The 23,158-nt window shown below is 28.2% G+C and overlaps 1 protein-coding gene and 1 non-coding gene across 5 annotated transcripts in view; one reads left to right on the forward strand and one right to left on the reverse strand.

The window, feature by feature from the left end:
* Positions 1-23,158, forward strand: part of LOC107450832 (Inositol phosphate kinase 1) — an 85,163-nt gene that overhangs the window by 5,463 nt on the left and 56,542 nt on the right. The window contains exon 1 of one of the 4 annotated variants that reach the window (XM_071185495.1): positions 10,325-10,346. The exons of 2 other annotated variants lie outside the window; for them this stretch is intronic. The gene's annotated coding sequence lies outside the window, so the exon portion shown is untranslated. Of the gene's footprint in view, positions 1-10,324; positions 10,347-20,637; positions 20,661-23,158 lie in introns of those variants that run through there. One more of the 4 variants, XM_071185494.1, reaches the window with a different exon arrangement.
* TRNAW-CCA (transfer RNA tryptophan (anticodon CCA)) lies at positions 4,262-4,333 on the reverse strand. Its single transcript has one exon. It is a non-coding gene; the product is annotated as a tRNA-Trp (tRNA).

Consider the following 23,158-nt stretch of genomic DNA (forward strand, 5'->3'; position numbering starts at 1 on the left):
TATTTATTATTTAGTTTAACACACGTGCCTGACCTACATTTAAATTTCAATTGTATTATATCGAGTATGTTGTCAACTGATTATTTGATAAAATGATTTTATTTATTTATTTTTTGTCTGTTTAGTAAAAAGACAATTTTTTTATAACTAACCTAAGTTAAACAAAATCAATAATGTTGTTCTTCTGTCGTGATCATATACTGTTAAATAATTTTTAACACCGAATTATTAAAACTAAAAAAAGACACTTTTAGTTTTAGAATTATTTTTCCTTTTTTTAATTTTTGGATTTAAATGTTATTTTTCTAATCCAACGGCAGATGTTGATACTGCGGACTGTTTCAGTATTGAGTGTTTTGAATTGAGATGTAAAATATGAAAATGTTTTTGAAGATAATAATAATTTTATCACGACTACTATCGATTACATGTAAAGATTACAACTAAGATTGCATGTACTAATTATCTAAATTACAAATAATAATATTCTACGATTACAAGTACTAATAATTGTTAAATCCGATCTTGGCTGGAATTGTAATCGTAATTGCAAGTAATTGGTTGCTCAGATTATATTTCAATTATCATTAATTTTGCCTTGTTTTCAAACATTACATTTTACCCCAACTATGGACAGTGGTGCATTTTAAAAAAGTTTTAAAAAATCGACTTGTAAAGATAAGTACCTAGCTTTTTATATTTTAGAAAAAAAAAAAACCCATTATAATTCCGAACTAGTTCCAATTTTTTTTTAAAAACCTCACTGTCAGTTTAAAAGAGAAAAAGAAAAAATATATTAAAATAGATTGAAATATGAATTAAAACCTTTCTCAAAAACGTGATTGCAGAATGGAATTGTTATAATTTTGTATTAAAGGGCGAAAAAATTGGAGAAAAAAAAATTTCTGAAGTAAAATTGGCTATTATATCTACAATTCTGATTGCACAGTAACCTTGTATTCATACATTTCAAAAGAAATTGTAGAATTCACCAAATATCGTTAACAGTAATTTGAAATGATTAAAATCCTATCTAATGTTTTATTCCTTACCCCTTCTGAGGGGGAGTTCGACATAATCTGATATTTGAACTATTAAACTAATCTAAAAAAAATTTGAAATTTTTTTCTTTTTTTTTTTGCAAATGAAGAATAGGATGAAGGAGCGCTAAGCTACACTTTTTCCAAACGTGTGACTGTTTCACGAAACTGTTCTTTATTGTTTCCAGAGAAATAGAATACAAGTTTCAAAAATGCCTACGAGATGGTAGCACAATACGGTAAAACAACTTATTGCCTACATGAAAATTGTGGCTTTTCTAACTGGAAGCATTTTCCTGAATAAAATAAAAAATGTAACTTATTATATTGCACCTCAAATGTAATTTTGCTATAGTCTTTTTTTTAAATGAAGTTCATCCAATTTAAAGAATTTAGCTTCAGTCAAGTTCAAAATTTATTTTCAGATAATACTTTTGAATATTTTTAAAAAATTTTGTTTTCTTATATTTTTCTACCATAAATCTCTTTCATCTCTAAAGTTATAAAGGACAATATCTTCTATCTTCCTCTACAATACTATAAATTCATAACCTATCAGACATTCTACCTTTTACAATGTTTAAATTCATAAACCTTTAAATTCAATACCTTCTACAATACTTAAAATACATAAACTACAATACCTTCGATTTTTTTTCTGCAATACCTATAATATTTTACAATATCTGCTCTAGAAATTTTGTACTTTTTCTTCCTTTACAGTTTTGATGCTCCGTTTTGGTTTCATTTCGCTTTTAGAATTACATTAAAATATCGCTTTTTTTTTACAACAGTACCCCACAGTTAAGCAGTATGATCAGCAAAAAATAAACAAACAAAAGAATTAGAAAACAAAAGAAGCAAAATACAAAACAAACATTGTAAAAGTTATTTCACATTTTCTAAATGAAGTGCTAGGGGAAACAGTGTCTAAGGCACATTTTTTAAAGGTGCTATTTTTACATAAAGTAATATGCATTGCTTTTTAACACGTATGTACTTTAAAAGTTACCTCAAAGTCCTCTAGATGGCACCACATTACACAGAAAGTATATTTTAATGAGATTTATTAGCATGGCAGATTTTAGTTTTAATTCAATTTATAAGTACTGTTGAAGGTCTTTGAAATTTCGCTTCATTATAGAAATATGAAATTAATAATATACTCCCCCACCACAATTCTTTCATCTTAAAATACATGAATTACCCAATCTCCCATCTTTTGGAAAATTTCATAATTTCCTTACATTTATGTCCTCTAGATAGCATCACATCATAGTGAACTAAAGTCACGTTTTTGTTCCATTTCGCTTTTATGATAACACTAATTTAAAGTGTGAAATGTAACATGCTCTTTATAAGTTGAACTTCCTGGCACGTATGCATCACTATTGATTGTTTTAAAAACCATCTCAAATGCCCTGAATCACGCTTTAGTATTAATAATTTTCCGATTGGAAACAATTTCACACTATTGTTCTTTAACCTTTTTTTGCCCTTTGCAAACGATTCAAAAAAGTTTATTTGTATGTATTCTGATGGCAACATCTTATTTGAAATTTATATCGCGGAGGAGTTAATTCAAGGTGTGTTTCAAATTTCGACTGAGAGAAGTAGAACAAAAAACAATAATTGAACTATGACCGTTATGAACAAGAAAATAATAATTGAACTATGACCGTGACACATAGATTCAAAAGAGCAATTGTTTAGATTAGATTGAAATCGTTTTCAGATTTTCACTCAGAGCACTTCTTTCTGCCTTTGTTTTTATTGAAGTTCGACATTAAATAACTTGATTTCTAGAAATAATGGTAATTTATTTTTCTGGTTTTGAAACATTAACTTCAACTGTGTGTTGAGATTCGTTTTCTTTTTTACTTATTTGAGGAAAATCAAACGATTGTTATGATTGTCTAGTAAAAACGAGTTTCTTAGTAAACATTTTGAAATAAAATTAATAACTGTGGCAATTTCTAAAAGAACATTTTTTTCAACTCTTTTACTGAATTCAACTATACATTTATTTCTTGTTGCCTGCAAAGTTGAAAAGTCAGTCATTTATAATGGCCAAGTCAATAATAACGAGTGCCGAAAATTGGATGACAAAGTTTGAAAAAATTTATATTTATTATTCTGTTTGTAAATTCTGTATGTTAACGGCAAATTATAGAATACGAACGATACATGCATTGGTCCAGGTACCGTAGTTCAAAAAAATACCTGTCCTTGGGTTCAGAGGATTAGGACTTCTTTTAAGCAATTATTGAGTTTTGAAGTCCCCCAATTATATTTATATGCAATCAGTATATCAATATTTATTTTATATTTCGGTTATTTTTATGGAATAAAAATAAATACAAATCATAAATGAAATTACAAATATTAATAAAAAAATAAATAAATTGAATAAATTATGAAGAGGACATGCATTTATTAAAAAAAACTGCTTTTTATTACATTGTACTTTTTAATTCAAAAATAATACTAAATTGAACAATATTAATACCAAGTTCACGAATATCCTTCCTGATAAGCATTCAATAACATTTGTGGATAACGATTTCTGCTATTCCTCCCTGATAATATTTATGGCAGTTTATTTCCGTTTAAGCTTATAAAAAAATTTCAAGATTATTATTTATAAAACGATAGATAATTAAATAATTTCAAAATAATTATTTATCTTTCTTTGATAAATCTTTTCAGTATTGTTTATTAACATTGTAGTTCCACCAAACGAATGTCGATTGTTTGTTTAGTGTTCCATATTCGAAAAAATTTGGGAACCGATGTCGTAGAGTAGGGCAATATACAGAATACCTAACGTTTTTGGTGCAAAAAAGCAATTAAAAAATTTTTTCATCTGTTTCTTTCCCCTATATATCTATAGATATATTTTATTTAAAAAAAAGAAAAGAAAAAGGAACGAATCTGTAAGAAATAAAGTGAGAAAAATTAAACGATGTTAACTTTAAAAAAAAAAAATTGAGAAATCAAAATGAAATTGCAGAAAATGATGCCTTTTAATTTAACGGAGTGATAAAGGAATTCGATAAATTTTAATGAGAAATTTCACTCATGAGAAACTATATAAAAGAAAGTTCATACATGAGTTCTTTTTAAATTTTATTTAGACTAAAAATAAATAATTTTAACGCTTGCGAAACTTCTGAACAAATTCACAAAAGAAATTTTGCTTAAAGTGAGGTAAAATAAAATGACCCGGACGTGATTTGAACACGCAACCTTCTGATCTGGAGTCAGACGCGCTACCGTTGCGCCACCGAGTCATGTCCAGAGGGTACTGAAGTATATTAATAATAAAATAAAATATAAAAATAAATAACCATTTCACGTTTATAAGATGCCATCCACATATTATGTCACACTAGAAAGTAAGGGAATTCGTTAAATTGTGGCAGTTAATGAAAAAAGGCAGGGGAAAAGAGGTGTAGGGGAACGGAAAGCACAACGACATTAAAGTACATTGCTGGAACTTTAATGAACATAGTACTAATTTTCCTTTTATATTCTTAAAATTTTTTGTTAAATTTTTTTTTTGTAAAATCCATTCTATAACCAAAAAATTGAAAGCTAACTTAGCGTGTAAAGTTTGAAAGCAATTCTGATAAATTAATTTACAATTAATCAAGCAATAATTCAAAATTAATTAATAATTATATTATAATTCAAAATGAAAATGACAATTCGAAAATTGCCCAATTAGCCATCCACATGACACTACAAATTTATTTTTATCTAAAAAAATTAATGGAAACTAAAAAAATATTTTTTCAAAATGCGATTTGGATTATTTATTCTCTTATTATTGTAGGAATTGATAGAGAGGAAAGCAATTACTCAGAATAGAATTTTTTTTCTCGATTGTTTGCGAAATTTGATAATTATGTTTTATTAATAAATAATATTCATAAATCTGTATTGTAAATTGATTTTTATATGGAAAAAAAGTGAAAAGAAATAGGCATTGATTAACTGGTGCGTTAATTATCAATGCTACAATATAATCAATTTTAAAAAAATTAAAAATTTTTGATAATTTTAGATTTCCTCCTCTTCTTTAGGATGGAGTATTTTTTCATTTGGGTAACATAATAATAACAACACTACTTATCTGTCTTTGCGGAAGGAGGTTAGCCTCATCAAACATATTGGTTAAAATAAAAACATTTAAAATCAGTAGGTTAAATATTTTTAGATTAATCATTCTGTATTTTATACACCTCTTTTATCAAAATACGTACGTTATATTGTTATGTTCCCTGATTAGGTTTACTGTTTACGTTATTTCAAGCAGACAAAGTAAAACTTTGACGCGTAAGAATTCCTTTAGTTTAAATTATAGAAAATCAAAACTGTATTTTGACAATAATAGAACTTATCTATTTTTTAAAAAAAAACTATATCAACAGTAAAATTTCGATCTTCAGAAAACTTTTAACATATCTTATGCTATTTATTTCATTCAATTATATTTAAGTAAGATTTAAGCAGACTTTTTTTTTTTTTGTAAAGTGCTGAAACATTTTTATGTTCACGTAATAATTAAGACAATTGTCAGACTCACTTACGAAAAGGTAAATGTAATCTATCCGAGGATTATGACAAATTACCGATTATTATACGCATTATAATCAGCGATAAATAATGTTTGTATTTCCATCGAAGCAGCAGAAATATAAAACTGCCTGTTTCTTATTGGCGGTGTATGGCAGCCCCTGCGAAAGACGTTGCTGCGCCCCGGGCGACATTGAAAACAACGCCCTTTACTCAATTTTGGAAATGGGATCTTTTTTCAAAAAAAAAAAAAAAAATCTAAATCAAAATCCCTGAATTGTCTTGCTGGTGTAATCATAACGTTGTAAAGAAATGCTTTTTTTAATTTTCAATTGCAATATTTCTATCAGAGAATTATAAAATCTACGTCAGTTCTAAAAGTTGATTTTGGGAAACATGTGAACAAGATTAAAATTACAATTAATGCATTCAAGATTAAAAGGGATACTATAACTACTATTAATTAATACTATTTATTGCTAAATAGTATTAATTCACCTATTCACTGATCCATTAATTGGTATCTTTTCATTCCTCATTCTTACTTTATTCATTCGCTGTATCTAAAATTGTTCATGATGACAGTTTTCAGAGCGAAGCGTCAAGCGTACCGGTAATAAGTTGTTTATGAAATTTACTATCTTAAAAATGACGGTTTGAAATAAATTAAAAATTACCTTGTATAAAACACATTATTTAAAGAACTGACAGTCGTCATAGTATTATTAAATGATTACTCTTGTCAAATAACTTTTGAGAAGGATTGGATATTCTCTACTCAGACTAATATTGGTATATAAAATTATATTTAAAAAAATAAAAATAAAAAACCTGCGTGCAACACTAAATGCTACAATAATAAATGTTTAGATAAATCAGATCATTAAAGAAGTTATAGAGACCGCTATTATCAGATATTTTTAGAGAAAGTTATAAATTTTACTGTTTTTTTTTCTCGACATAATTTTGATTTTGAATCTCAAAATCTCAATAGTAGAAGACAAACCTGAACGTATTTTTCCTTCAGATTAAATCTCCATTTAACAAATTCAACATTAAAGCTAGATTATATTTATAATTTAAGTTGACGAATAAATTTTTCCCTACCGTCATTGACCGTAGGCATAACATTATTCCCACCTTTCCACGAAATCCGATAACCATTAAAAAATAAAATTTCGCAGACGACAACCAAGTTATCAATTTTATTCCAAGCTAGAATTTAGCCTTAAGCTATTTCAATCATAGAGGTGATATAAAGGGGTAGAGAGAGCTTCTTAGTTCTTTCTGGGGAAAGAAGTGGGGTCATACATGTAGCACGTGACTGGTTTGGAAGAGTGGCCGCATTTGGCGAGCGACTGCGTTATTGGTTACAAAATCGCAATCTGGTTTTGTTTTTTGTTTTACTTCCCTTCAAATATCTACGATCATACATCAAGAAAAGAGAAGTAAAAACTGTTTTCCCCTATTAATTGTTAAGTATTGTATTCCGGTAATGTTGGACAAGAAAAGAAGAAAAAAAGTAAAACAGTTTTACCAAAAAAGGAAGACAATTTCCAATATAATTTATTCACATTTGTGATAAATACAGAAAAAAAATGGGATTTTNATTTTTCCGCTTGCGAAAACTCTCACACATACGAGTACCTTATTGGCTAGTTGTTCGCATGTAAATATTTTCAACCAATCAGATTGTCATTCGCATGATACTCGAGTGAGAATGGACCTGTGTCTATTCGACTGAGATAGGATTTTATCAAGCTCCAATTGTATAAACGAAATGCTGTATCAAATGCATATGCGGATGTTTAGTAAGTATAAGTACTAACTCTGAATAAGCTTATAAAGTGTAGAGTACAAAATATTGTAAAAAAAAATAATAAAAAAAAGAATCGATTCTTTTTCAAAAACGAACTTGATGAATCGATTCACAAAAAAGAGTTGATTGAAATATCGATTCGTTCGTTTTTCGCACATCACTACTCATGATCGCCGAGGTATTCTTTTAAACCCAATATGGATGTACTAATTGGCTTTGTTTCGGCTATGGTATATTTTGATAAATCGCCAATTTTGGATCTCTTACCCATGCTTCTGTGTCCGTTGGGAACAAATTACATGTGCTTTTTAATTTGGCTTTTGATTAGGCAGGTTGTGGGGGATATATCTCCCATGGCCTGTCCTTATTAATATTATTATGCAAAACTGAAATTCTTATGGATAATATGTATATTTGGTACCTCGAGCTCTGCAAGTATATAAAATAAAACTTTTTATTAATTCTGATCCGGTTCGAGTATTCTATTCATCTTCTTCTGTTTATCATCATAATCTTCAATTTGTCAGTATTCTTCAACTGGTCCACTATAGATATACAAACCTCCACCCACACCTTAATATTCCACCATCTCAACATAAATGGCACACTGAAGAAGTCCTCTCCATAGTAATAATTAAGACAATTGTCAGACTCAGTTACGAAAAGGTAAATGTAATCTATCCGAGGATTATGACAAATTACCGATTATTATACGTAGCGAAATCAGCGATAAATAATTTCTGTATTTCTATCGAAACACAAATATGAAAATGCCTGTTTTTTTATTGGCGGTGTATGGCAGCCCCTGCGAAAGACGCTGCTGTGCTCAGGGCGACATTGAAAACAGCGCCCCTTCACTCGATTTTGGAATGGATCTTTTTTTTTTTTTTAAATCCTTGCTGGTGTTATCATAACGCTGTAAAGAAATGCTTTTTTATTTTAAACTACAATATTTCCATCAGAGAATTATAAAATCTATATCAATCCTTAAGGTTGATTTGAGAAACATGTAAACGAGATTAAAATTACAATAAATGGATTCAAGGTTAAAAAAGAAAAATAGCTTAATTAATGAAAATTTCACCTCAAGAATTCTAGAATTAATATTTATTATAGGTAATATTTCTAATCTTTCTTATGACATACAAATATAAACAATAAAAAAAAAATTTTTTTTCATGCCTTAGCACTTGCAAACAGTTTCATTTAGTTTGTCTAAAATAAGAACTCCCCCATACATTCGTCTGGACCTGTGGCGGTGACAATGATAACGAGGTATGACTATTTCAAGTAGGGGTGCGGGGTCACTGCTTTGGAGTGGTTTCGGGTCGGGTGGGCGAGAGAAAGGGAATCTTTTTCTTCGGTCTATTGTGTTAGTCCTAGAGTGAAGCAACCCACCCTAAAATGCGCCATTCTTGTTCCCATAGCGCCAGACGGCCTCAGACTTTGTGACGGGAGGACTCCTTAACTTAGACAAACTATAGACTCTTTAAGACCAGTTCTTTTGGCGCTTTCATTTTCGGTATATATTATTGTTGTAATTTGCACTCAATGTGTCATCATTTTGTTAAAAAATTATATTGAAAATGAAAACGCTTTGTCTTCGATTGCAGTAAATGAATTTTGTAGGTCTATAAATACTTTTGTGCATCTGTAAACTCATTCCTTCATCCGACAATTCACTAAAATGTTCAACAATTATTTACCCAAAAACAAATTCACTGATATTTATTGCTAATTCGTATTAATTCACCTATTCGTTGATCCATTAATTGGTATCTTTTCATTCCTCATTCTTACTTTATTCATTCGCTGTACCTAAAATTGTTCATGTTGACAGTTTTCTGATTTATCTATCTTAAAAATAAGCGTTTGAAATAAATTAAAAATTACCTCGTACAAAACACATTATTAAAAGAACGGACAGTCGTCATAGTAATATTAAATGATTATTCCTGTCAAATAACTTTTGAGAAGGATTAGATATTCTCTACTCAGACTAATATTGGTATATAAACTAAACTCTGTGGTGCGACAGCCCATAGAGGGCCAAGGCCTACGGTGCTCATTTCAGTTTTCTTGACCTTGGGCTCTGAGATGCAGGAGCATATGTTCCGATCAGGTGGTCAGCCGAAGGTGGAATCCCCCAGTGTTTAGTTCCCAAGCATGCATGGTACTCATTAATCTACCCACTGAAGGGATGAAAGGCTGAATCAACCTTGCCCGGGCCAAGGATCGAACCCAGGACCTGTGGCACGAGTACCACTCAACCACCGGGCGTCAATATTGGTATATAAAATCATATTTAAAAATAAATAAAATAAAAATCTACGTTAACACTAAATGCAACAATAATAAACGTTTAGATAAATCAGATGAATAAAGAAGTTATAGAGTCTGCTATTAGCAAATATTTTTAGAGAAAGTTATGAATTTTGTTACATATTTTCTCTATACATAATTTGATTTGGAATCTCAAAATCTTAGAGGACAAACCTAAACGTAGTTTTCCTTCAGCTTAAAATTCCATTTAACAAATTCAACATTAAAGCTATATTATATTTATAATTTAAGTTGACATATAATATTTTCCCTATCGTCATTGACCGTAGGCATTACATTATTCCCACCTTTCCATGAAATCAGATAAACCATTAAAAAATAAAATTTCGCAGACGACAATCAAGTTATCAATTTTATTCCAAGCTAGAATTTAGCCTAAAGATATTTCAATATACTCCGAGCTTAGTATAATCTTCTTTAATGCTATTACAGTATCACGTTTCGAATAAAAGAAACGACGCACAAGGTAATAAAGTATTACGACATGCCCGAATTTTATTTATTTTCTTAGATACCAGTCACGATGATCGTTTGCAATCGGTTTATTCCATCTTCCATTAAGAGTAAGTTTTTTATTACTTTTTTTCTTATTCCGTAGGGGAAAAAGGTTTCTCATCAGCTTTCATGTACTCAAAGATATAACGAATATTTATTTATTGGGGGTATCTTTTCGATTTGAGTTAATTATAAATGATAATTTAGATTACCATTCTATCTGAATCTAAATTAGAAAGATAGAAAGAAAAATAAATGTAAATTGGATAGGATAAGGTTTTTCAAATTATCCGAATATATGAATATTACAAATTAAAACAAAAACATAATGGTATAAATTACTTTTTAAAAAAAACGAGTGTGAAAAAAGAAATAAGTTTTAAAAGCTGAGTAGCAAAAATATCTCCATTTTTCTTTTTTCCGAAATTTTCGATCTAAAAATTTTAGTTTAATAACTTTCTTGTTCCTTAATTATTTTTTTTAATATTTATTTATTTATTTATTTATTGTAGGAAAGAAAGGAGAATACTTAAAACGTCTCCAAGTTTCTTCACAAAATTAACTTCCCAAAAATTGTTTTCAGCGAAACATTGATACAGTTCTAATACCTATATTTTTATTAATATCAGCTCTTTTTCTGAAATTATAAAATTATAATAAAACTGATTTTTGAAAATAACAAACTATTGGGGGAGTATAATAAATGATTTACTAACAACAGTATTTCCTAAGTTGTGTAAAATTTGAAACTTAACTTTAATGCATCTTTTTGCTCCAAAAAGTGAGCGAGATTTCAATTAAAGCCTAACAGAAAAAGATAGTGAATTACGGTTCGTTATTTTCTGCTTAGAAAACGTATTAATTACACCCTTGCCAAGTTTTAACATTAGTTGCACAGTCCGTCAACGGAAGGCTTTATCAACCGATAAAACATTATAAAACAATTTTTTTAAAGGACTATAACGCATAAACTAAGTACTATTTGTAACATAAATGGGGCATAGCGTGAAGATAAAACTAACTAACCCTCCAACGCATATTTCATTTGGAATGCATGCTTCACAAAACATTGCATGCAATATAGTATTTTCCTAGTCAGCAGCGTCATCTGTCGACAAAATTTAGAAATAATTCTGAACCAAGACTAGAAGGCCAATAATTTCCTAAGCAGAATATAGCAAACTTTACTGTTTTATTTCTTTCCGTTTAATGATATATATTTTTTTAAATCGTCTGTCATCGTGTGGATACTTAGTATATAAGAGAAGATATAAATGTAAAGAACGTTAAAAAAATTTTCAAAAATTACCCTGCTATTAATATTTAGCTTTTGTTTTTGATTGAAATGAGTAAGAGGTCTCATATATTGTTCCTTGATATTTTGTAAAATTTGACAATTAACTTCTAGAAGATTTGAACATAATAGTTCGAAAAATTACCCCCCCCCCTTATTTTAGGAAATTTAAAATTTATAATTCCTGATAAAAGTATAACTTTCATATAAATATGGTGATATGTTCAACGACTATTTTAAAACGAACTATAACTTTTTACTTCTTTTTAAGAAAAAATTATTAATATTAAGCTTTTGTTTTTGATTGAATTGTATAAGAGGTTTCATAAATTGTCGTTCCACGGTATTTTGTAAATAATGTAAAATCTTAGATTTAACTTCTAGAAATTTCTACAGAAGATTTGAACATTGAGTTCGAATTATAACCCTATTTTATCGTTGCTTAAAATTGTGAGTTATGTCTAACTTTCAAATAAATATGGCAATATATTCAGCGACTATTTTTAAAATAATTATTAGTTCTTGCTCCTCTTTGGAAACTCCCTGACCTAGCAATAATGACCGAAATCTGAACGTTATTTATTTTTACTATCCCGATTTCGGTCATTTATTTAGTGAACTTGCTTGTCTTGACATCAGCCTGGCCTCGACCTTAATTTTCCTATTTACAGATATCATCACACTGAAGCTAAATCCTCATTATTAAGTTACGATTACGAGTGGACAATTGAGCAAACGATTTATTTATTTTTATTTTCATTGGATGAGAGAAATGAAGGTGAAACACTTGATCAGAATTTCGGTCGATCTTTTGGCGTCATACAAGAAAAATCTCACTGTTCACACACTCATTATTAGTCGTCTGTAGATGAATTAATTTTCTCACCTTGTCTTTTTTATTTTTTTTATTGGTTTTCTTTCCTATTTATTTAAAATCTAGGTCTCACATTAACAAAGAGTTATTTTTGAGTTCTATTTTAGAATATCGCGAAAGGAAAATCGGAATCGTTTGCGGTTTGTGTGTATTTATCGTGGGTGTGTTTTCAGAGTTGATTTTCCTTGTTTTTCTTAAAAAGCTATACGCTCCTAAACAAGGCTAAGAAAAATGTTTCTAAAAATATTTCTTCAGATGGAAAACAAATAGTTCTAAAATTCTATTTCATAACTATTTAGATTAGAGAAATGAGTCTCGTTACATTAGGCGGAGAACTATGCATATGATTAGGAGTATGGTCAGGGAGGAGGGGNGGGGGGGGGGTTCGGAGATCATACCCAGAGTGGAGTGGGGAAAGCTGGCCTAACTCTACTACGTCATCATCGCCTATAGCAGTGTTTCCTAAACTTATGAGTTTTGCGTACCCTTTCTAAATTTTTCGTAACGCTGTGTACCACTCATAAAAAAATGNAATCTAAGGAGCCCTACATCAGAGATATTTTTTAAAAAAATGTTAATTATGAAAATTTTGATTTTTTTTTTTAAATGAAAAAAAATATCGATATTAAAAATTCAAAAACTTTATTTTCTATTCAATAATATAAACCAGTCTATCTATATGGTTCTTAAAGATAGAATTCTTTAAGATTCTATTTTTATGAATCGAACTTGTGAAAATATTGGAAGGGGTGATAAGTTTAAATATTTTTACATGATTATTGAAACGGGGCTATTTTTCTCCCTATGATATGCAATTTTAATTAGATTTTATTAAACTGTGAATTGTGACATCTATTAAGGTCATATCGCAAAATTTAGGGTCTCGAAAAACATGCTTAATGACATATTTTTAACGTAACATAAATACCCGAGTGGAAAAACGATAGATTCCTTGATTCCATAGCCAGAATGAAATGTCATAAAATATTTCTTCAAAAATTCATTCTTTTTTAAAAGAAAAGGGGGGAAAAACATTTTTGTTAAGAATTTTTTTTTGTACCTTGTGAGGCTTTTATAGATTTTCAATTTTCATTTTAAATTCCCCGTTTAAACATTTTTCATTAATTTATTTCTTAAAATAATTGGTTAGAACATGAATTAAAAATTCTAGTTTTAAAATTACAAATATAAATTAGTTAAATTTTCTAATCGTCTATGATCTATAATAGATGGAGGTTCTATTTTTAAAGATTTCTGTTACTACAACTGTTCATCTGATTACTTTATCTTTAACGTAATTTATTATCTTTTAATTTAAATATTTATCTCAGTCCATTAAAATTGCTCAATTTTTTTTCTTCTAAAAACAAAAAACGAAATACAAAAAAAAAAGTTTGTTTCTGTTCTTTGGAGAATTTGTCTGTTAGATGATAATTCAGTTGGAAATTTGCACACTTCAACATATTTTAAATTTTTTGAACAATACTGTAGTGTGTCCTAACTAAAGAAGTACAATTCAAATTCACTAGTATATAAGACATGTTAACCCGATTCTATATTGGTTTACCTTTCCATAGATGAAGGTTGACATGGTCGATGTGATTCCCCCCACATTGGAGCACGGTGATCTTAATACAGCTCTCCCGGCTTCTCACAAAACCGCAATGAATCCTATAGTAGTGTCCATTCATCGAAGTGGGAGTTTCTGTCAAAGTAAGCGTGATCACATCACGTTGGTTAATTGTAGCTTGAGAGATGTCAATAAATAACACTAGTAAACTAGTCTTTCTTTAATAAAGCTAACTATTTATCAACAAACTTCTTCGATTTAACAAACTTCGAAATCTATTCACTACTATTTTAATGCGTTGGGAGAAATATTTGAATTAAATTTTAAGGAAATTACGTTAAAAATTCACAGAAAGAGTAAACGGGTTGAATAGTTATAGTAACATAAATCTTTAATATAGAGCCTTCATGTGTTACAGATTAGATCATTAATAAATATAACATGTTATAAATTTAATTAATATTTTTTAATTTTAAAATTAGTATTCTTAATTCATGTTCTAACCTTTTATTTTAAGAAGCAAATAAATAAATAAAATGTTAAATGAAAATTTTAAAATATAAATGTCAAAGTAAAGCTAATTTTTTTCACAAAAAGAGCAAACTATATAAAAAAAATTCCGGACTTACGAATTGAGTTTAAAAAAAATAATAAAAATGATTAAATAATAACAACAGCCGTACACTTTCTTACTACATTCTGAGTTTGAACATAAATAAACAGTTTTAAAAGATTGAGATTCAATTTATTTTTGCGCAATCGTTATTAAGTGAAAAAGTGTCTTATTACGTTTAAAAATATAATATATTTTAAAGAAAGTGAAGAAGAAAAAAAAAGTGCGTGGAGTCCCTCCGCGCGGAAGAAGTTAAGCTTCGTTACCTGCGACGTTGATTGTAGAAGAATCAGCAGTCGTAGAAGGATCACTAGTTCTATTCAACGACTCTTTTTCCTGCTCCCTATTAAATTATATGTGTATCAAAACAAACTAAAAAAATATTTATAGAAAAACAATACTTNTTAATTAATATTTTTTAATTTTAAAATTAGTATTCTTAATTCATGTTCTAACCTTTTATTTTAAGAAGTAAAAAAGTAAAAAAAATTTAAATAAAAATTTTAAAATATAAATGTTAAAGGAAAAGATAATTTTTTCCCAAAAAGAGTAAACTATTTTTTAAAAAAATTTCCGGGCTTAAGAAATAAATTTAAAAAATTAATTAAAAAAAAATAATAACAGCAGCTTTACGCTTTCTTTATACATTCTAAGTTTGAATATAATTAAACAGTTTTGAAAAAAAAGAAGAAAAAAAAGGATTCTAGTTATTTTTGCGCAATTGTTAATAAGTGAAAAAGTGTCTTATTAAGCTTTATTTCGTTCAAAAATATATTATATTTTAAAGAAAGTGAAGAAAAAAAACACATATTTCAAATCCTATTTTTCTGTAACTTCAATTTTCTTCCTCTAACAATAAATAGAATTTTCTAAAAGGACTATAGATGTTTCGTTTTTTTTTTTTTTTTTTTTTTTTTTTTTTTTTTTTTTTTTTTTNTTTTTTTTTTTTTTTTTTTCCCCATTAGAAAACAAAATACATGTTTACGCTATGCGACGAAAACAATGCTCTGTACAAAAACAATTTTTATTTTATTTATTAAATTAAGAAGCCACAAGAAGATATTTCTTCGATGATAAGACGTGAAAAAAAGAGTGATGCAATCCTTACCATCTAAATAACAGTTGTGCTTATCTTAAAAGCGCTCATTGGGTAATAGTGATAAGTGCTTAAAAAGAGTTGAAACGATTTTTATCGGGATTAAGCAAGGTTGAATTTATTTATTTGAATCAACGAGAAGTCACGTTTAATGAAATGTGTGCAAAAGGGAAACACGTGTAGCAATGTAGCTGAAACTAAAATATTTTTCCTCAGGTGAATTATTTGTAAAATTTGATGGTTGATTTGAGAAAATTATAAAATCTGCATAGCGTTATTTGTATATGTTACAGTAGAACTATGATAAATAATGTTATTAGGAGGAAAAATCAGAAAAAAGTTTTAAAAATTTTTTTTATTTCTTTATTTGATTACTGGTTACTTATTGGTCAAGTGCTTTTTTTTTCTGGTTTGACTCCGATAAGTGCCACAAAATTTCAAATCTTGGGTTGTACAAACTGATGTTTGTCGTCGGATTGGTTTTCAAATCCTGGCTATAGACGTGTTACAATACGTCACAAAATACTTTTCCTTCTCCAGTATTCATATTTGTATTAAAATCGCCGTCAAGACAGATTATAAGTTAATAATAAAAAGAACATAAAATACTTTAAATTATTATTATGTAAATACATTAAGAATGACTGCTGGTGAAAATAATAAGAAAAGATTCTAAAGATAAGACTCTAAAAAAATTATCAAACAGCAGCGGTCGCCATAGCAACTCACGCAATGACGACGCATGCGCACTGTTTACTCTTGATCACAGTTGAGAAGTGTAATGACGTCCTAATAAAGTGCGCACGCCATAAATCCTAAAACAAGACTCATTTTGCCAATGGATCAAAATTGTGCATCCCAATACAGTGAATATATATACTATATACAGTACTATATACAGTGAATATACTATATACATATATACTATATCTATATATGTATACTATATACTATATAGTACATATTTTATATACATTGTATGGTGCAGCATTTGTTATTAAAAAACAATGAATCGAAAATCATCAAACAATTCTAGAGCAGCGATGCCCAATTTTTTTTTTCTTCTTTTTTTTTCGGTTGTGAAACCCAAAATGATTGAGCATTTTTTTTTGGCAAAATCTTGAGATTAATAATAAATTTCATCAGCGATTGTGAATGCATTAAATAACGAAAGACTATTAATTATTTTAAAAAATTTAATGATCTATATTTCATTAATTGGTTTTAGGTCTTAAAATTTGTTTTTGTGTTAAGTAGTTGATTTCGCAGGTCTGGAGAAGCATCTAGTCGAGTTCTTAATTTGATTTTAATGCAAACATGAACTAAAAATGAATGAGCTGAACTAAGGTTTATATTTACATAAAAATTAAAAAGTATACGTTGAGAATGATTATCAGCGAAACATATTTCTTCATTGTTGAATCTAGGCGTTCTTTTATTTAATTTGAAATAGTGGTAAAATTTTTCATAAATAAATCTTCTTAATTTATTTATTATGTTGCTATTAAAAAATACATTCTTTTGAAATTTCTTTCTTTATCAGTATTTTAATTAAACAATTTTATAACTAATAAATAACGGATAACTAATTGGATATAAATTTAATTACAGGTTTCGAAAAACATAACTAGTTTAAAAAGTAAAAAATCTGAATTCTCGGAACTCCTATCCTTTCCACGGAACCCTAGGTTTCTGTGAAACTCAATTTTGGGAACCGCTGTTCTAGATAGAGCATTCAGTATTAATTTGCCCAAAAATGAATTAATGGGAAATTTAAATTTTTGAATTTTCCTAACCTTGAATTTATTTTGAAAAGAAATTGAATTTCCCTTGAATTCATTTTGAAAAAAATTGAATTTCCTTTGAATTTATTTTGAAGAAAAATTAAATTTCCCTTAAATTCATTTTGAAAAAAATTGAATTTCCCTCGAATTCAAAATTATTCTGAAGGAAAAGCAAATTAAAATTTTTGAATTTGCTTTCCCCTGAATTCACATCTAAAAAAGATTGAATTTCTCTTCTTCACATTTGAACAAAAGTAACACAACGATTTTTTGGACTCTTTTTCTCTTAATTAAATAGGAATTAATTAAAATATTGTTTGTAAATTATTTTAAGACTTTCTATATGTTTGCAATGAATATAAACAGTACATGCAGTGAAATATTTCTTACAAAATAATATTATTAAAAAAAATGTCTGTTTTCTCTGCTTCCTTTGTGAGCTTGAGAGTTCTTATCTTGGCGAACAAAGAGCACGTATCCTTTGGCCAAGGTTCTTATCATCGTAAGCAACTTTATGCTGTCACTTTTCTAAAATATACGGTAAAATGAAATGCTATACAACTTTTTAAAATTTCAGCGCGCCTTGGTAAAAGCATGTTAATAGCAAATATTTGAAACTGAAAATTTAAAATTTATAACGATTCCAAAAAATCTCGTTTGCCTATAGAAAAAATCTCTTTTTTTTTCACTTAAAAATGGTATTTTTTTTCTTTTACTGAATAAATTTCAATTTAAAGTTATTGTATAGTATCTCAAAGAATTTTTTAACAAAAATATTAAACAAAAATTATTTAAAAAAAAGTGGGGTTACGTAAAATTATTCATCGATTAACGACAAACCACAGAAAATAGTTCATAAATAACAAGTTATTTGTATATGTAATCAGAAATTTATTATTAAGCTTTCATTAAATATAACAAAAATTAAAAAAAGCTCATTCTGAAAGAAGGCCGCTAGATGTTTTTTTCGATTGGGGTCATGGGGTTGCTCCTCCCTCCCTGCCCTCCTTATCCCTAAGCACAGGCGCCTGTCTGCCTGAGTGTTCAAATCGTTGTTGCAATCCGTCAAGTTGAGGTGTTTATCAACTGTCGAGATATTTTTTTTTAAATGGAACGAAATTTTAAAATTTATGCTTGAATTGTAAATGTTAGTGTTTATCAGTTTCCTCTTATTTTATCTTAACTGTATTTTTAATGATTAAAAAATTAAAGTTTAATTTTTTTTAAGTAGGAAATCACCATTAAATTGCAGGAGAGGAAGTATAATTACTTTTTTTTATAAAACTTTAGTTCTATAACGTTTCTTCTCTGAATTTTGAGCACGATTTCGTAGTATTCATTAAGACTGATTTATTGATCATTTACTTTTTTTCCCACCCCGAACGAAGAACGTGTACTCAGCTAGCAATTAAATATAGCACAGCCATTAACAAACAAGCAAGAGTTTATGAAAATTTGCAAACAATAAGTATTTATCGCTGTCTTGTTTAATGCATAATAAATAAATAGATTAACAAGGTCTTGCAGACACGCAGCGCATAGCCACATTTATATAGGCAGTATTGAATGATCACGCAGCTTGAGGATTAATTTCTTAGACTATGCTAAACGAGCATTTAATTCCTATGCCATATTCTAAAGCCAATCGTGATCAACTATTTAAAATAAATCACGAGCATATTATTCTTTTAATTCTTCAAGCAAATACATAAGCTATTAAATGCAAGGTTACTGAGCTATAAGTACCTACATTCTATTAAGTATAGAAGTCAGGAATTTTAATTTTCTTTAAGTGTTTAGGCTGTTTTATTAACGAGAAAAGAATTTGTTGGGGAAAAAAAATTCTATTGGCGAGTTAAAAAATGGTAATTTTTACATTTCTGTAAATATACCCACTCTGTAAAAAAATTCCTTTCTTTTCACGGACTTTCACTGTATATTTGGCGATTAAAAGCCAATTTGTGGACAAAACGGTTTTTCTCTGTTTTTCATTGCAAGCATAAACGGATTCAAACCAAACGGATTCAGTTCAAATTCTAGTTCTTGCCTTTCAGTTTTGCTTACCGTACGATTACTCAAACATTTTTTTTTTCAAATGAATCTACGATTATTTTCTATTGCTTATTTTTTCTTATCTTATTTATCTTATTTTTTATCTGTTATTTTATGATTTTGAGCATCCAGAGTTCTCCCCAGAAATATAAAAGGGCAGGGAGCTAGAAAAGAGCACTTAGAGTTTGGAAAGGACACTCACTTAACACCGTAAAAATTTATCAAAATGCGTAACGTTGCTTACAGTACCTTTTTTTGCTTTAAGTACAAAACACCCTGAATAACTTATGATCTAATAACCGGATATTCACGAACTCAATGTTTTCTGGCCTAACCTTAAATATGCTACTTAATTAGTACGGATGATATTTCAAATTACGAAATCAGACACAAAAACCTATTTCCTCTGAATAAACATGTCTTTTAAATGACAAAATACAACTTTTAAATAAATCGGTCCAACAGGTTATGAGTTATCCATTTTTAAAAATATGTATATTGAAAAATTTTATTTTTCAAGAACTATTCTGCCTATTTCGTTCGCATTTTGTATTTTCTCATTTAAAATCGCATGCTTTAAAGTGATGTAAAAATTTGTATACTTTACTATCCAAAATTGTTTCGATTATTGTAAAACAATTAAATAAAAAATAAATAATAAAAGTTATGACGTGTGACAGAAAGATCAAGAGCATTTAGTTTATACTAATTGGTGAGTTCTGTTTAAATTCGTATAGAATGGGGTTAAACAAGTAGTATTTTTCAGTATTCATTAATTTTATTTTTCCGAATTTATTAAACAGTTATACCTATTTTTTTGCGATTCACATAGTTGAATAAACATTTTCAGATTTAATAAAATGTATTAAAAACTGCTATTTTAAAATAATCTTCCTTTTTAATGATGTTTTTTACAGAAACATAATTCTTTGGTGACAGACGTGTAACACCCATAGAAATGAATGTCACCTTGAGAAAACATTATGACATCACATTTCATGTATTGAAATGACGTCACCGATTGACTCGTTTTGTAATAAGTAGAAAGAAACCTCTCCGAGTGGAGGATTTGTCAAGAACGCGGTAAGCTCATGACGCGGTAAGTAGTATTTTTCAAGGATAAATGCGACGTTTGCTGCTAAACGAAGCTAAGAGGGAAAGTCATTTATGCTGCAAATATCAAATCGATCTTTTGCGTGATGCCCAGAGCTCATTATAATAAGTTTAATATCATAAGTACCTCAAATAAAGTTTATAAAAAAATTTCTTATAATAAGCTCAAAGTTTATTAATACAAATATTATTATAAGTACAAAGTTTATCATTTATTTAAAATTAATAATATTTCTATGGAATTATTTATGTAAAATTGCAATAAAATTGAAATAGAAAATTTCAAAATATATATATATATTTCAAATTGCAGTACCTTGAATAAATTGCTAAAACAAAATGCATCTGCAAGTTATTGCATCAGTATTTCTCATCGAACTTTGAAATTCAATATAAAATAACCAAATGGACAAATAACGAATTATTTTTCTCTGATAACCTTTCTCACAATTTAAAATAGTTCTTTTTACCAAATTATAATTCAGCTTATTTAATATTAGATACATTAATATTAAATGAACAATAGATTATAAGTATAAATTATAAACCTATTAAAGGTTCTCAAGGAATAATTACTGGTTTAAAAAAAAGTCTTCACGGAACCTCTGTGACCTTTGCACGGAACACAAGGGTTCCGTAGAACACCATTTGGGAATCGCTGAGCTAGATAATCTGTAAAATAACTCATTTCTACACTAATAGTGGTAGCAAAAACATGATAAAATTTCTGGCTTTTTTACTAAACACGTTATGCCGCATAAAATAAAATTATGGGAAATTCTTTCAGGGCCATTGGGATAAAAATTATCCCATTTATTTTGACAACAACAATAACCCATTTATTTTGACAACAACTAACCAGTAAAGTTGCAACGCGGTTTTTAATCAATTTAAAAATTCGTTTTAAACTTTTCACGATCAAAGGACGACTGAAATTTTAAAATCAAAATACTGTCAATTTCTTTAAGAATGAAATTTATTTTCGTAAATCCGTTAATTTTTTTTCTATGTGCTAGAATCGTAAGTCCACGATTTCGAAATTTAATCTGGAGTTCATATAGTCGATTCAGTTAATAAACTTAGTAAATCAGATTTTGTAAATCAGTATAAAATTAATAAAATTATTACTTATGATCGTGGATAAAAATTCACGGATAAAATTTAGAATTCATTATTCTTCCAAGTACTAATTAATTCGATTTTAATTTTCAAACGTTAAATGTATTTCGAAGTATTAAAATAAATATTTAAGCAACAGATTAATTTTTTTAAATACTGTTATAAGTTTATAAGTCCTTTTTAGCTCAACATTCAAACAAAATAAATAACAGCATAATTTAAAAAAATCGCTTTTATTAACTAACTTTGCCACTGCTTTTTTGTGAAATCGTTTGCATAAAATTGATGTAGCAAGAAGTTCTCATTTTTAATTTAAATTCTTATTCTTTTTACATACAACAATTTTCTAGAACATTGCATAAACATTCGTAACATTTTTTTATGGGCATTAATTTAATTGAAACATTTCTAAACAAAGCACATATATATTATCGAATTAAAAAAAGAACTTTTAAGACTGATTTTGAAAAATTAGGTTCTTCAAAATTTGGTATACTCTGTTTAGTTTCGCAATAATTATATAGACCCTGTAAATAAAATAATACGCGATTTTCTCTCTCAGTTACCATGGTATCCACAAATTTTACTTTTTCCTGTACGCCTGTACTTTATTATAATAGTAATATACAGTTATGTATGGGTTATAGATACTCCTTAACTGCCGTGTGAATAAAAAAACGTAGCGTTGCTGCCCATCACATCGTTACCAAGGCGACGATGGTAGAGAATGTGACCTTCAGACGCCAAATATTGTTACAAGGAGTTAACTTTTTTTAAAAGAACTATCGTATTTTCCCTAAAAGTAAAATATAATAAAGTAAAAGAACGCATATTTTTTACTAATCAGATGAAAGAAAAATTGCAAACTAATATAAATAAAAGGCTTTTTTATTATTGAAATAGAAAAAAAGATATTACGAAAACTTAATGCTAGTAATATTTATGGCTTATAAAGTTTTTCCTTTCTAAAGTACGCGATGAAATTAATAGGCTGCCCCGAGGAAAGAAGATGAGCTCGCCGAAATGTCGTAATGATTTGAATAGTTTTAGATGGTCGTGTATAGCCATCTATCGGTTAGTTTTATAACTAAGCATTTTATTTTGTATATCACGTGATATTTGACGAAAACCTAACACAAAAAGACAGATACAGCCATCTACCGCTTAAATTAATAACTAAATAATTATTTTTTTGGAAGCTCGTTTTAAATTTGATCAAAATAAAAACCATGGACTAACGTTGTTATGAGGTTTTCGTATGAGATAATATTAATTTTCTTTTACTTTACTTAAGTGAAAAATTAATGTTTAAATTTCCTTAAAGATTTTTATTAATATTATGTAGTTTTGATTGATAAAATGTTA

This window comes from Parasteatoda tepidariorum, chromosome 9, assembly GCF_043381705.1.
Source record: "Parasteatoda tepidariorum isolate YZ-2023 chromosome 9, CAS_Ptep_4.0, whole genome shotgun sequence".
Lineage (NCBI taxonomy): Eukaryota > Metazoa > Arthropoda > Arachnida > Araneae > Theridiidae > Parasteatoda > Parasteatoda tepidariorum.